The 15,967-nt window shown below is 39.8% G+C and overlaps 1 long non-coding RNA gene across 1 annotated transcript; it reads left to right on the forward strand.

The window, feature by feature from the left end:
* Positions 1–1,246: 1,246 nt before the first annotated feature.
* On the forward strand, positions 1,247–3,386 carry LOC146460526 (uncharacterized). The gene is made up of 2 exons (XR_014857613.1): positions 1,247–2,411; positions 2,512–3,386. It is a non-coding gene; the product is annotated as an uncharacterized LOC146460526 (long non-coding RNA).
* Positions 3,387–15,967: the final 12,581 nt, after the last annotated feature.

The following is a 15,967-nucleotide window of genomic DNA, read 5'->3' on the forward strand; positions in this document are numbered from 1 at the left end:
TGGACGAAACCTATGCTTATCCTGAAACATTAATTTACTTTCAAAAGTAACTCAGGTGGATAAGAGTTTAACAAAAGGCTAGCGCAGGTTACAATAACACTGCAACGCTCAATTACAGTTATGATCTTATAGGAACCGTTTACGCCTAAATGAATACAAAAGGTTATGTTTACGGTTTATTGAACTTGATCATGAAGCTAAGGAACTTAATATTTTCTACATTTGTTTTTATATTTTTATCAGCGAAAGCAAAATAAACTAAATATCTATAAATCCTCTCATCACAGTTATTTCCCAAAAGAAAAAGAAGTAGCCTTTTGGGAAGGGGTGTGCACTGGGACTCTGGAACGCTTAACCAATACCTTGGCCACATTCTGCTGCATTCTGCCACCGTATTCTAGAGAGAGTAGAAAAGCAAAAACATGCGATAAAAACCGACGTTTCGGTGTCATCATGATGCCATTGTCATTTTAACGCCAACACTTCTTTTAAAATATAATACTTGTCACAATTCACATTTTGTCCGCAAGTTACCTTGACAGAATAGCGTCAAGGTGGCACTAGTGTCGTTCGTTTTTGCTTGTCTATGCATAAACAAACCGTTATTTTATAGTAGATTCCAAAAATCCTTACCCTATCCTAGACTTTAGTCACGTGATTCTCGAGGTCCTGTCCTAGACGAAATTTTGCTAAATGATACCGTATTCTAGACCAAAAGTCTCTTTTATCTATACCCTATCCAAGAGTAGACTGCTCAGAAAAACAAACCCTTCACAGTGTTTTGGAGCTGGTTGCTTTTTGGTCAGAAACACGTTATCAATGTAGTACGTCATTAATACTTTTAAACTAGAGGTATTTCCAGACGGAAGTTAGTTGTGATGCTACTTAGTTTAGACAAATTAAGTGGAAAAGACCATAAACTATTCTCACTGCATAATTAATTAGCTCATAGCAGAGTTTTTCATAATGTGTTTGAATTCCCCCGTTTCCGCGCACGCCTGCTGCGATGGTGATGCTTTGCGGCCTTAGAGTATATATTTCGCCACCCCGCTTGAAACGTGGTCTTTTTAACCGTACTCCAATTTCGCGACCCACCCACCTCCCCTGGTGGCGGTTGACAGCATTCCACGTATTATCCTCGTTGCATGCCTATTGCCTCAACAGTCGCGAACTCTTCCCATAACTTAACCTTAAGCGATGAGGTAATGAGTATGCAGTGAGGATATTATACTGAGTATTTTTGGGAACGTGGAAATTGGTTTACCAGTTAAAACGATTCTTTGCATGAGAGCCAGACTGAGTTTAGGATGAGCAGCTGAAATAGCTTCAAACCGTTTGACGGCTAATAATAACTGCTTTTTCTGACGGTTGACGGTAAAAATTGCCTTTTGTGACGGTTGATGGGAAGATTTTGGCTGTTGGATGACTGGCGGTTAACTCCACTGAGACTCTCATATATAGCGTATATAATCGAGTACCCCCACCCCCACCCCCCACCTCCCCCCGCAAGGTTTTCCGTGAACAGTCAAGCGTACTGTACTGTGTTTGTGTGTTATGAAATGTAATTAGCCCCCGCTGATTTCAGAGCTGGCTTAGTGATCTTATCCAATCAACTTTTATTTTTAACCAAGTTTAGAATACGTTTGGCTACAGCAACAAAGCACATCAAATTTTCAAGGGAATTTTTTTTTTTAAATCAGGCGGCTGGACTGTTGCACATATTTAGACAAAAGGTACCCACGATCGGCGAAAAACAATCTTTTTTTTTTTTTTCAGTGTTGCTTAAAGAGGGATTAACTGGGGTTTACAAGTCAATAGGAAAGGATTTGCACGCTGACCGACAAATGACGTCACGCGTTTCATAGTTCGTTTTGATTGGTGCCAAATGCGAAACAAAGTAAGGTTTTCATCTCTCACAAACGTTTTCCTCGCACGAAATCGATCAAAAGAAACTTTACCGGTGTAAGAAGGAAATAGTACTTTATTTCGAACAATTTCGTGCCAATCAGTCTCAAAGATTTAACAGAGAAGATCACGTTGCACGAACAAAAAACAATCGTGAGTTCACGTGGAAAATGAAAAAGTACTTCATGGAGTGCATTCTGATTGGCTGGTGATAATTGTTTGTTATTACACAATAGCCAACCGTGTACACAAGCGTTTTAACCGGCCCGACAGCAAAACTTTGTGACAGAGGGCCTTGCCGCCTGACCAAAGCAATGATGGCGAATTTGTTTCAGCAACCTTTCATGGAGCCTGTCAGTACAGATTGGTTGAAATTCGCTGTTATTTCCAACTCTCTTTTTATGCTGTAAATTTAATATAGCGCTTCAGGTTGAGAACTACGATTTCAGAAGACATTGAAAACAGTTTTATACGAATCGAGTCTGACAAAGGAATTAAGAAACAAGGTGAGCTGGCGAAAGCCTTCGTTTCGACGAGATCGCATCGAAGTTGTACAATCTCGGATAAATGTTTTTTCCTAATGCTTGGTTCTTTCTTATCATACAGGAATAAAAATGTCATCGATACCAATCAGCACAGCTTACGTAAAGCATTGGAAGCTAATGACTGAGAAGAAAATGGAGAGCCGTATAAACCTTACAGAGGAGAACGAACGTAAACAACGCACCCAGGTTGTAGTGCAGCAAAGGCCTTTTAACAATACCGCGGCCTTCTGTAAGGCACCAGACATGATCTCCAAGGCTTCGATCGAGATGGCGAAGTTAATCTTGTTTGCTGTATGAAAATCGTTTATCGATGCATACGATCGAAATAAAGTTTTACGGGCATGAGTGTAAACACTGGAGAAATTTTACGCCTGTATTGTTTACGTCGATGAAAGGATTGTATAAACTTTGAGAGCCAAAAGAGACTCATTTCTGTTTTGCCAGTACAACGGCAAAACATGTATGCAAGCTATAACTGTTTTTGAGTGGACACCCGTCCGGACCGTGCCGTAATAGCAGGACTGAATTTATTTCAGTCAAACGTCTGTAATTTATTTTTGCCAGGGATTTGAGCTGTTGTCCACATTATCGGTGTGTTCGTAATAGCGAGGTGTCTGCAAGGCGAGAGTTGGCAGTGTAAAATCAAAGCGAGGACTTAATTTTCAGATCAGTATTACAGCGAGATGTAACAATATTGTAAGCAAAGATTGATCGGATGGATTGAAAAAGTTTGCATGACGCAATCTTTGTACTTCAGTAGGTTTGGTGTGAGACTGAGTGGTGCATTTGTTATTAGTGTAACAACTACGGAGTGCTTAGTGTAAATTTCCGTGAAGCTTTGTACAAGCCTACCTGGGCAGTCATTTTGAAAAGTGAAATATAGTATGAACCGATCAAAACATTAAAAAATAAATAATAAATTTTAGATCAAAAGGATGCAATATATTGAAGTTCGAGTATTGACAAAATGTAGTTCTTAATCCAGTTTCTGGTTTTTGGGCCTCGCTAAAGTTTGATGCTTACCATCAACAACTGGCTCAACGATTCTTGTTTATACCCCCAACTGATCTCGATACATGTGTTTATCAATTAACATCGATCGATCCCGATACATTTCAATCTTTGGCCGGCAGTCCTTTGCAACAGCTTACCCTTCGATTTGCGGCAAACACAGAATCACTAAGTGATTTCTGTAACCACCGACAGTCAACTCCCTCTATTGCATGCGTACACTTCGGGACCACGAGTTAGTGTTCTTAAAAGGAAGCGTCCGTAATAGCAAATTTATTTCTGTCAAACGTCTGTGTTTTATTTTGCTGGGGATTTAGCTGCAGTCCGTGTTATCTGGGTGCCCGTAAAAGCGAGGTGTCCGCAAGGCGAGTGTGGCCTGTACTCTTGCCCCCTTTTCCGAGGAGATTGCATTCTTACAAACAAAACATTTGCGCCAAGCAAAACATCTCCTAGTATATTTTTATACATCTATTATAATAGATTTTGCTAATTTTATTTGCATTGATGAAGTGACCGTGTTTAAATAAAGTTATCCAATCCAATGTAACACTCATCATTCCAAACCTTCATATTTTCATATGTATACGACTTTACATGCAAGACTTTGTTCGGCCTCGGACTGGTAATTATAAGGGACCGTATTCCGAAACGTTTCGAAAGTGCTGTAAAAATCGCTGCATTCAGTATCCGGGTGTGGTACCCACTTATCAGGAAATCCTGAGTCCCGCGGCGGCCGAAATCAAGGCAATAGATTTATTCGCAAAGCGTTAAGATGAGCGTCTGGTTATTTCCCAAACTTGAGAAAAACATGGAACTCGTGCACTACGCTCGCTTCTATTGAGGGGTTGGTCCGTGAACAGAGTCATGCACGTGTATAGATCCAGTTGTGTTACAGCCATGTACCTTTATATAGGCCATGTGTTAGGGGTATCGAATGTTCCCTTCAAATTTTCTAGTGCTCGGCAAAATTTGGCCTTTGCTCGACTTGCTCGTAAAATTTAAACGAGTGCTCACTTCGGCTCGTGCTCGCAAAATTTTCGCAACTGCTCGCATGCTCAGACTCTCGTTAAAGTTTGCTAGTTTGCACAAAATCTTGCTTAATTTGTAGGTTTTTTGGTAAAGAAATAAATGTATCTCTGCGTGGTACTGATCACAACGAATCTCAAAGCACACAACAATAACATAAACTAACGCAATTATATATAACATAATCAGGATCGCGATAAGAAGTAAAAGTGTTGCTTATTGTGGAGGCGTTACTCAGACTACTAGACACATTCTAATAAAAACAACGTCTGAAGCTTTGTTGGTAGCAAAACATTTACCAAGTGCTCGCTCTTCGCCAGTTCTATTTTCTAAAGTATTAGTTACTCGCAAGACAAAATTTGATCACTGCTCATGTTCCACCCACCCCCCCCCCCCCCCCTCCTCCGCAAAAAAATGCGAATGCTCTCAAAGACCATTGCGGTGTTGTGTACATTTAACAAGCCTCCGCTGGTTTCTGGGCTGTTTTAGAGATCTTCTAGAATCAACTTGATTTATCGAGTTTAGAATAAAAACAAGTTTCCATGATAAACGAGAAGGTCCTTTTTTTTTAGTGAAGTTTCAAACAAAGGGCTTAAAATTTCCAAAGGATTTATTTGATAAGCAGAAACTTCAGCTCGACAGTTGTAAACGTTCCCGACAAAAGGCACTCAGGGGCGTCGGCAAAGATTTTGTTTGCTTTTTGTCTGGGAGATTTGTTAGTTGTGAAAAGAGGGATTAAAATTGGCTTAAGAGGCCAGAAAGTTATTCAAAGGGAATGTTTGGGGGGGGCGTAACGAACATATGACGTCACGACTTCTTTTGGGATTGTATGGTGCAAACTACAAAAGCAGAATTAGTTTAGTGGCCTATTATCAAGTTTCGTGTCTCAAACTTTGTCCTCACACTAAATTGATTAAAAGAGACTTAACTTGTCAGGAGTAAAAATTGGGAAATTTTACCTTATTCACGAGTCGAGCAAGTTCAGAGGAGGTGCTTCTGAAAGATTTAACAAAGAAGATCACGTTTTAACAAGAAACTTTCGCGGTGTCACGCGCGAAATAGAAATTACTTCATAGAGTGCACTCTGATTGGCTGTTGACAAGCCTTTGTTATTGGACAATAGCCGGTCTGTGTTTACCTCGTAAAAGCACCATTTTGTTCACAGAGCTTGCCGCCTCAGCAAAGCAATGATGGCGAATTTGTTCCAGGAATCTTTTATGGAGCCCGTCAGCACAGATTGGTTGAAATTCGCCGTTATTTCCAACTCTCTTTTTATGCTGTGAATTTAATATAGCGCTTCAGGTTGAGAACTGCAATTGTTCAGAGGAAAACAGTTTTAAAGAAATCAGTGGAAACGAGAAGGAATTAACAAAGGTTAACAAGGTGACAAAGGCCGCGGAAGGCTTCATTTTGTCAAAACAACACAAGTCGTACTATCTTATGCTTGGTTCTTTCTTGTCACACAGTAATAAAAATGTCATCGGTGCCAATAAGCACAACTTACGTAAAGCATTGGGAATCAACTTTGAAGAAGAAAATGGAGAGTATCAACCTCACCAAGGCGGAGAGTAAAAACAAAGAACATGCCGTTCTTATGCAACAAAGACCTTTCAACGACGGTGCCTTCTGTAAAGCAACGGACACGAATTCGAAGGCTTTCATCGAGAAGGCGAAGTTAATCTTGTTTGCTCCATGAAAATCTTTCATTGGCGGAATACGAGAGACGATCCGCGAAAGAAACTTTTGCGTGTCGCGAAAGTAAAGAAGTGAGTTCTCGTTTTCGATGATGTTTACGTCGATACCGGGGCACTCATGTACTTTAGTATCGGGGAGGCTTCTTCATACGACGACAGAATACATGTATTAATTTCATTTGTAAATACTGAGTTTGAAATATTACGTTTAGTGTGCGACCATCAGTAAAACAAGGAAGTCCGCACAGGAGCATCCAACGAGACGAGAAAATTTAAGTAAAAACTTAAAATATTGTCTCCTTTGTTCTCAGGTCGTTTTCTGCCCTTTTAAAGACATGTTTGTATAAGCTAATACAGTTTGTTCTGTTCAGATGCTTCAGTCGCGAATTTAAGTCGCAGAATGTTTTAGGAAACGGATGATCTTATTTCCCTTATTCATGGCGCGAGCTGTCGTTGGGCTTACGAAAACGGAGATGACCTTTCGTATTTTGGCGAGATATTTACGCCTCTGAAAACCGAAAAGGAATTAGTTTTCCAGTGTTATGAAATCTTGAGCTGACATTTTGCCGAAGAAAACTTTAGATTTTCTGTAAAACTATCCCGAATTTGTGAGGCTTTTAAGGCCTTCCAAACATTCACGGAAATGAACCCAAGGGCGACCCCGCTGTTTAGCGTAGGGCAGAGTCAACTCAAAGTTAACTCGACTAAAACAGATCGAGGATCGTTTCTCACATACTCAGTGTACAACCAAAGCAAGGTACTAGCTTAACCATAACAAAATTAACAAAGAAGATTCTCAGACAAATAGCAAAAATTATATAAAAACAGAGTGATAAATGTCTTGGAAATGTTTGCCTGATTAATGTCTTTTAATTTATTCAAAGTGTGTTTGGGTAGTACAGAGTAATGTCAAGTTATACATAATCAGAGTGTCACTGAATTTGTTACGTAAGTTTACATGTAGCTTGTACAAGCGGCTTTCATGTCTTCTTGAGTAGTTAAATAGAGTGAACTGATGAAAATATAAAATAAAAAGGATGCAACCACATATTGTAGCCCGAGTCTTGATATTTTCATAACTTATTGCACTCCGAGTGTTGTTTCAGTTTCAAGTTGATCGGGCATAAATTAAATCCCAATGAATTAGGACCCCGTGACCTCAATATGTTAGGACATCTTTCGGTTCTATCTACCGTCCCTCTGCTGTTCAGTAAACCTAGGACAAAGGACGTGTCCTCCGTTTGGTAGATTTATATGTAGACTGAGTATTCAGATGTCAATTTGAAAAGAATGCTTGAGAACGTGTTGAGAGACGAGACGTGGTAGCCTGACTTATAGGAATGCAATGACCTTGAATGTCCGCGCGGAATAAATGAAAATGAAAGGTGGTATGATGAGTTTGCATACTACAGTCGACTCCCCATAACTCGATCGAGCCCTCGCTAACTCGAACCAATTTTCCTTTCCTTTCAGTCATTTTCTATATAATTTTACCCTCGATAATTCGAACTCCCGATATATCGAACCTTTTTCAATTTCCCTTGAAGGTTCGAATCATCGGGAATCGACTGTATAAATAACTAACTAACTAACTAACTAACTAACTAACTAACTAACTAACTAACTAACTAACTAACTAACTAACTAACTAACTAACTAACCAACTAACTAATTAACTAAATAAATAAATAAATAAATAAATAAATAAATAAATAAATAAATCATGATAAATAAAGAAATAAATGAGATTACTATTTGGTTTTGAGAAAAAAAGGGGGAGGGGACTAAAATTGGTACGATGACGAAATATGACGTCACGTCCGCTCCTTTTCGTTCTGATTGGTGCAAACTACAAAAGTAGGTACGAGGGTCACACAAACTTTGTCCTTACACGAATTTTTTTTGTTTACATTGTATTTGTGGTGTGGCAAAATAAATAAATGACTAAAAAATTTTGTTCAAAACAAACTTGACTGGTGTGCAAGAGAAATTGCTTTATTTCGATCAAGCCCGAGTTTCATTTGGCGTATCTCGGGACACAAGCGGAAAAATTGCTCAAAGATAAAGATGACGTGCTGGTACACCCGCCGTCTAGCTAAGCGTGCCATGGAAAAATAGTAATATGTTCTCACTGGGACCATCCGCAAACAATGCCTTAGACTAAATATGATATGGGAGACTTAGCACAAGGCGGTCAGGAGCGGGGAGCTCCTAGTAAAGCGGTGGTTCATCGTTGCAGGAAGGAGGGTGGGGGGGGGGAGGACTCGAAGAGAGGCAGTCGTAACACCGAAATGACTGAATGAACGGCCTTGTACGTGATAGACGTTATGTAGAGCCATGTGCAGGTGCACGTGTACGCGGCATGCTGGGGTTACGTAATCAGATTTCTAAGGCTATTTTTTGCGGAGCCCCTGGAGAGAATACTTCATGGAGTGTACTCTGATTGGCTGTTAATAATTTCCTGTGATTGTATTTGTACACAAACATCTTTCTGATACTCGCCTTTTGTTGCAAGTAATGGTGGCGACTTTGTTTCAAGAGCGATCTTTTATGGAACCCGTTTCCACAGATTGGTTGAAATTCGCCGTTATTTCCAACTCTCTTTTTATGCTGTAAATGTAATATAGCGCTTCGAGTTGAGGATCAACGATTTTAGAGGAAAACATTGTGCCAGAGTTGACGCGAAAGAAACAAACAAGGTGAACAGGAGGCTTTGTTTTGCCAACACAGCACAACTGCGCTGTATCAGGGTCGTAACGAGATATATGGGATCAGGGATCAAAGGCAAAAAAAAAGTGGGGTAGGATTAGAGATCACAGGCTCGGGATCTGGGATCACAAGTCGTGGGATCGGGATCAGTGATCATCAGTAGTGCTGTGGGATCAATCGGGAAAAAATACACCTCGTTACGACCCTGTTGTATAACTCAATCTTGGATTCACTGTTCAGTCTAATGCTTGATTCTTTCTTGTCACACAGTAATAAAAATGTCAGCGATACCAGTTAGCGCAGCTTACGTAAAGCATTGGGAATCAACTTTGAAGAAGAAAATGGAGAGCACCAAGTTTATGGAGGATAATGGAAACAAACAACACACCGTTCTTGTGAAACAAAGGTCTTTCAACGATGCTACTTTCTGTAAGACAGTTAACATGCCCTCGATGGCTTCCATCGAGACGTCAAAGTTAATCTTGTTTTGTTTATGAAAATCGCCCAAATACGATCGAAAGGAAAAAATATATGGGTGTGATAGCGTATGATGTCAGTACGTCGATAAACAAAGGGCACCATTAATTTCGAGGATCAAAGGAGTCATAACCTTCTCTATACGCGCGTATAAAGGACTTTTTTAAAACCGAGGCAAATGTAATTTAGTTCAGAAAAGGGAACAATCGGTAATTAAAATCTAACATATAAAGAAAAATTTAATATACGAAAAGCTTGATAAATGTATGTAATGTTTGCATGATAGCTATCTTTTTGTACTGTACTTCAAAATGCCTTGAGAGTCACGGGTCAAAGATCGAGTCATGTTATTAGGGTTGTGTAACGTAGCGCTAACAATGTAAATGTACGGTTTAGCCATGATGCTTTGTACAAACCGCCTATATGTTTTCTCGAGTAGTGAAATGGGAAGATTAATAAACATGATACATGATATGGTAACCCGAGTCTTGGTATTTTTCCGTGCGTTTCTCGCCTTTGGGCGGTAGGTTGGAAAAGCCGGAATGACGGAATTCGGAATTCGGAATTCGGAATATTCGGAATACTCGGAATAAATAAATAAATAAATAATAAATAAATAAATGAATTACTAATTAACTAACTAACTAACGAGCTAACTAACTAAATTAATATAAATAATATAAATCTGTATTTGCAACCACCACCTCCACAGACGTCGTCCATAAATCCACATGTTGCAGTTCCACCAGGCTTTCCATTACCACTAAAGCCCCCACTGCCCTACAGCCCAAACTTGTACTTTCTAGCCAAACTTAAAGGAAACATTTCGCGTTGTAACGGGTGCGGGACACATTAGAAAACAACATTGATGCTGTGGACGTGATTGGCCGAAAGGAGAGAGATTGGTTCCCTTTTGTTTTTTCAGATAGTTCTAAGTGCTGGCGGATGGGGAGATCCCAAAACCACTATCACCACCCGAAGCTGTCTTGTCTCAAGTCCAGAAATCCCAACTTTAAAGTTTCAGACTTGACATCTTTGTTACACAGGATAGAAGGAGGTCTTCTGGTCTCCAACGAGATGACACGGGAGCTATGGGAGCGGTTTGGAGATTCAATATTCCGTTAAGTCTTTCGTGCACGGCATCGCGATGGCAGAAAGAAAGAAACCAGCTGTAATATTTTAAAATCATGTTTACGAGACACATTCCTCTTCAATTAGGATTGCGTTACTTGAGATTTACATTTTTTGTCAAGAAGTTACCCGATCAGGGTCAGAAAACCTTTGACATATGTTTAAAGGGATACCCAACGACGAGTTTCGGTAAATATCTGTTCGGTGGAGGGCTAGTTCGCCGGAGATTTTCGATGTCGATCAAAGAGTGCTCTCTGATTTTCGCACTGCTGAAACGTAGCTTAAAAGATCTGAAAGATTCAAACCCCTGACGTTTTTGCGAAGGGTCATATAGTTTGCTCTGGCGATTAGCCAATTAGTTTCTGGAAAGTTCGTGGCAGTTCGATTCAGCTAGCAATATCTCAAAGGAAGATTTTGTTCCGAACATTTTCGGTTAATTAAAATTTCAGCTAAGTAACGCGAACAGGTTACATTCGTCTAGCTAATAAGGTACTTAAAATACCTTTCTACAGCTTCATGGTTGATTTGGCTCGTTGGCCGGGTGTCCCTTTGTGTCTTAGGAAATAAAATGAGACATGATCGTCATTGGACTGTGGTTTTTAGTTACAACCCCCCCCCCCCCCCCCTCGCCCCGTCCCCCTCTAGCTCCGACTTGCTAACGGCAACAAAACACACGCTTTAATGTGACACGTATACTAGCGAACAAATTAATTTACCTACTGCGCAATGAGAAAGGACGAAACCTTTCAGTTCATTTTTTTTTTTAGTAATAGCATTCAAACTCCGGACTTCAAATGACATACCGTATTAAGCTTGAAAAAAGGACCTTGATTTCGTGTTGCGGTTAGATGCGGCTGATGACACTGTCAGACAGGCGAAGCGATAAGGGAAATGTATTTTGCATTGTTGTTTGACTGTAAAGCAGTATTTTAAAGGAGACCGGGGGGGCAGGGGAAGACAGAAATTGACATACCTACCGCTCGGTGAGAAATGATGCGACTTTTTAGTCTATTCATTCTTTCATTCATTCATTCATTCATTCATTTATTTATTTATTTATTTATTTATTTATTCCGAGTATTCCGAATATTCCGTATTCCGAATTCCGGGTTCCGAATTCCGTCATTCCGGCTTTTCCAACCTACCTTTTGGGCTTCCACGCAGTCGGTTTTAGGGGACTCGTATTACCTCCTCTTCACATACTGGGAGGCTAGCCTTTGGGCGAGTCATACTGTATACCTCGGCGGAGGGAGGGACGGGAGGGGGGGGGGGGGGGGCGTGAGGCACTCCGCGGAATTCATATTTAAATTTTAACCATTTTGGTCTGAAAGTCTGGTACGTATGGATTTTACAGAAACGGGTAATGAATTCTAGAAAACAGGTCTGAAAATGGTATGAGTTTATAGGCCAGGCCCAGGGAGCCCTGGGCCAGGCCCCAGTTATTAAAAGAGCGGACAACTTTATCCAGTGGATTGTTGCTATCCAGCAGATAAAATTTACTCCAACAAAAGCTTTTAGCAAGTTTTTCACACAATCTCATACTTAAATTAGACAGATGCTTCTACTTATACACAAATTATTTAGCCTGCGAACGCAGCCGTATTTCCGGCTGTCGAGATTCTCTCCGCCGATTATTGGGCTATAGGAAAATTCTGGCACATATTTTATCTGCCGCATCAGTGACATATCCAGCGGATATTAAACTGTTATCCGCTCTTTGAACAACCGGGGCCAGGTCTGAAAAGCTGGGTTCCGGACTCTTACATATTTAACAGATTTAAACCTCAACTTATTTAACAGATCATCTTTATATATCCTATACGCCTTCAAGATCACTTCGTTCATCTTCCAAAAATCTCTTAAAGATACCCATGTACAATCTCAAGTCTTATGGTGGTCGGTCGTTTGCCCTGGCTTCCACAGTCATTGAGAGACTTGCAATCAGTCGAAACTTTTAAACCGAAACTTAAGGAACATTTATTTTTGCGAGCTTACATGAAACATTGAATTTACTTTGTTGTTGTACCATTTACGAATTACATCTTATTTTTAATAGGTGGTTTTCACCTCACACATCGTCACGCAAGTGAAAAAATAAAGTCCTCAACCATTCAATAGATAAAGTCAAGAAATTGATATGTTGTAGAAGAGTGATACATAAACAACGCGTGAAAGCCACAGGGCTGTGCGATATCCCCTAATCGAGTTATTCGAGAAAATGTACCACGGAAAATTACAGAGTTTAGTATGGGACGCCATGTTGGTGCCCCGTCTGATGGGCACCAACATGGCGGCCGGAAACCAGCAAAAACATCTGGAGTTTACCTTGGCTATTTCAAAGCCTTTCTTCCCTCTGCTGAACTTTCACACATTGACATTAACGCTTCTATTACATGTTAGCTGATCAGACCTAAAAGAAACACGAGGCGAATCGATGTTTTTATGTACGTGACATGTTTAGAGCAGCACTTTCTTCTGTCACGCACTGCGCAAAAATCTAAAATTCAAACTGCTCTATTTTCAAAACAAAGAATGCTATCCTGCTGAAAACAAGCAAGCCGATGGAAATTTAGATTTTCTTACATGTGATGAAGATAAAAACCCAAATTTGTGTTTAGTTATGAATTTCAGTTTTTTATGACGTCATGTGAAAACCAAGAATAGACATAGTTATAGTTAGGCAATTTGTAATTATAATTTCTCTTCTGTGAAGCGTTTTTAGACCACTGGGAAAAGACGCTATATAAATGTATTATTATTATTATCATCATCATCATCATCATCATCATCATCATTATTATTATTATTATTATTATTATTATTACATCCTAGCAGTACCCCCTTGGGGTGAAAACTGATATAAATGGAGCAACTGGTGCTGCAGTCCGTCATATCGAAATTGAAGGAGATGAAAGCGCTCATCAGCTGTCCCAAAGTTATGAAGCCGGGGTGCAGAAAATATTAGGGAACACATCCTTGAAGGTACTGAACTCAGGGATCTCCCAAACTTCAGCGCAATTAAATGTCATAGAAATATTTTGATTACTTTAAGTGATAACATTATATTACACAGCTGAAACAAACCATTTCCATCATGACTGACCAACCGAGAGCAGGATTGATGATGGCGATCCTCTTAACACGGACACTAACTTGACACAGCCAATAGGTCTATATTCATTCCCAATTTACGGAACTGGCAGTTTTCGTTGTTTTAAAAGGACATGACTCCCAAATTAACTTGGCCTTTTTACTGATTATAAGGTGCTCTTTCCAGCAGGATCAACTATTTTTCTTTACATTTTTTTTTCACTGTATAAGGACGTCTAATTTTGAGGTTGAACGTTCTTCTTCCTTTTTTGTTTTTAGCATTGATTTTGAGCCTGAAAAAAAAGTTCGTAAGATGTTCTTAAGATTTCTGTTAGAGTATTTCAATAAATCTATGTGGACGTGAACAAGACACTTATCAGAGAGCAATATGTGCCTCAATGTGGAGTCAAGTTCTTGTGACACACTCTCGGTTGCGCGGCTTACATGTACTCTAGTGCTGGGAACAACATGTCGCGGCAGCCAACTCTCGGTAATTTGGCTTTACGCCGAAAAGTATTATCCAAAGAGGTTTGCAACGTGACATTAAGTTACCAGAGTTTTCGGCGAAAATGCAAAAATGTAAAACTGAAGTTTTACATGTATTATCAGTTATCCCTAAATTATACTATTCATTTTAAAAGCATTTGGTCAAAATGTTCTTCGCTAGTCTCAGCCTGGGTAATGTTCATAAATTTTATTTAATCTCAGCCTCAACGTTCTTAAAAGGTTCTTGTAAAACAACAAAAATAGAGTAGTGTACTTGACTCACAATATAGGCTATTATAGGAAATTATTATAGGAATTATTATTATTATAGGAAATATAAATTTCCGCGATAAAGGTCTCCCCAAGGTGCCGGATTAGAGCCGAGTGCATGGCATAAGACACGCAAAAGTTCTCCTGACTCAGGAGAACTTTTGCGTGTCTTATGCCATGCACTCGGTGACCCTCGGTAGGTAACTGCGGCACTCGAGCCTAAAGGCGCCAGACCCAGACGGTCAGAGCTTAACCCAGTTTCTGTAGCATGACGCACTCAGTAGGAGTATCGCTATCTACCCCCCCCCCCCCCCTCATGGGATGCTAGTCGTTCGTAGGATAGGATAGGATAGGATAGGATAGGATAGGATAGGATAGGATAGGATAGGAGAGGATAGGATAGGATAGGATAGGATAGGATAGGATAGGATAGGATACGATAGGATAGGATAGGATAACTTTATTTATTCACAGTTTTTCCATCAGCTACTTAGTTATCATTATCAACTAACTATCTATCTATCTACCTAACTAGGATTAGAAAAAGTTAAAAATAATAAAACAAAGCTAAACAATAAATGCTGCTTTTCTTGGAGGCCGTGTTTAAAAATCTTACTTATATCAATTTAGTCTTAAAATCATTCAAGGAAGTTGCTTGCCGTAACTCTATTGGCAAACTGTTCCACAACTGAGCTCCACTGTATGAGAAGCTTTTCTTTAAATAATCAGTGCGCGGTTGTGGAAGAGTTAGCGTGTTTTCAGTATTCCTTAAATGATAAGAATTCAAATTATCGCGAAAAACAAAGCTTGATCTTACGGTTACCGCCAGCATATTGCTGGTACACATTTCAGTATAGGGTGGAGAGAGACAATGTGGAGCAAAGTTTCTTGGAAACAACATACGGCATTGAAGTGACCAACCTAGCCTCGAAACAACAACCCTCCACCCCGACCAATTGCAAGTCCAACGCTCTAACAACTACACCACTGACCGCGCATCTACAAGAAATTCGAGGAGGTTCCCTTTATTAGATATTGTATATACACTTTGCTCTCATCGCTACAAAATCACAGAACGTGGGTAATCTGATTGCGTTCGACGTAGTAAGAACGCACTACTAATACAGATTGGATTCGAGATTGCATGAGACAGGCGATCAACGAATGAATGGATCTTGTACGCATGTCAGCCTTCCGTCCTATTTATCTGGGGAGCTGGAACGTATTCAGAAGTGCGCCTTGCGTATTATTTTTCCTTGTGCAAGCTACAACAGCGCGCTCAAAGAGGCAGACATTCCCTCTCTTTACGACAGACGAGCGTCATTATTGTTTGATCTTTTTAATGACATTGTTCTTGACATTAATCACAAGCTCGCAGGTCTGCTCCCACCTAAAGCTATGTGCTATGGCCAGCTGCGCAGCAATAGGAAGTTCAACGTGCCAGTGTGCAAAGCGGAGCGCCTTAAAAAATCTTTTATTGTTAGCCATAGCCTAAGAATGTAAATAAATATGTTTTATGTATGTATATTTTCTTAACACAAGGTCATTCTGAGTGATATGATTCTATTAGATTGTGCATTTTTTATCATAGACCTTTGTAATTAATTTATAGATTTTGTTTCT

This window comes from Pavona decussata, unplaced genomic scaffold, assembly GCF_977016875.1.
Source record: "Pavona decussata unplaced genomic scaffold, jaPavDecu1.1 SCAFFOLD_211, whole genome shotgun sequence".
Lineage (NCBI taxonomy): Eukaryota > Metazoa > Cnidaria > Anthozoa > Scleractinia > Agariciidae > Pavona > Pavona decussata.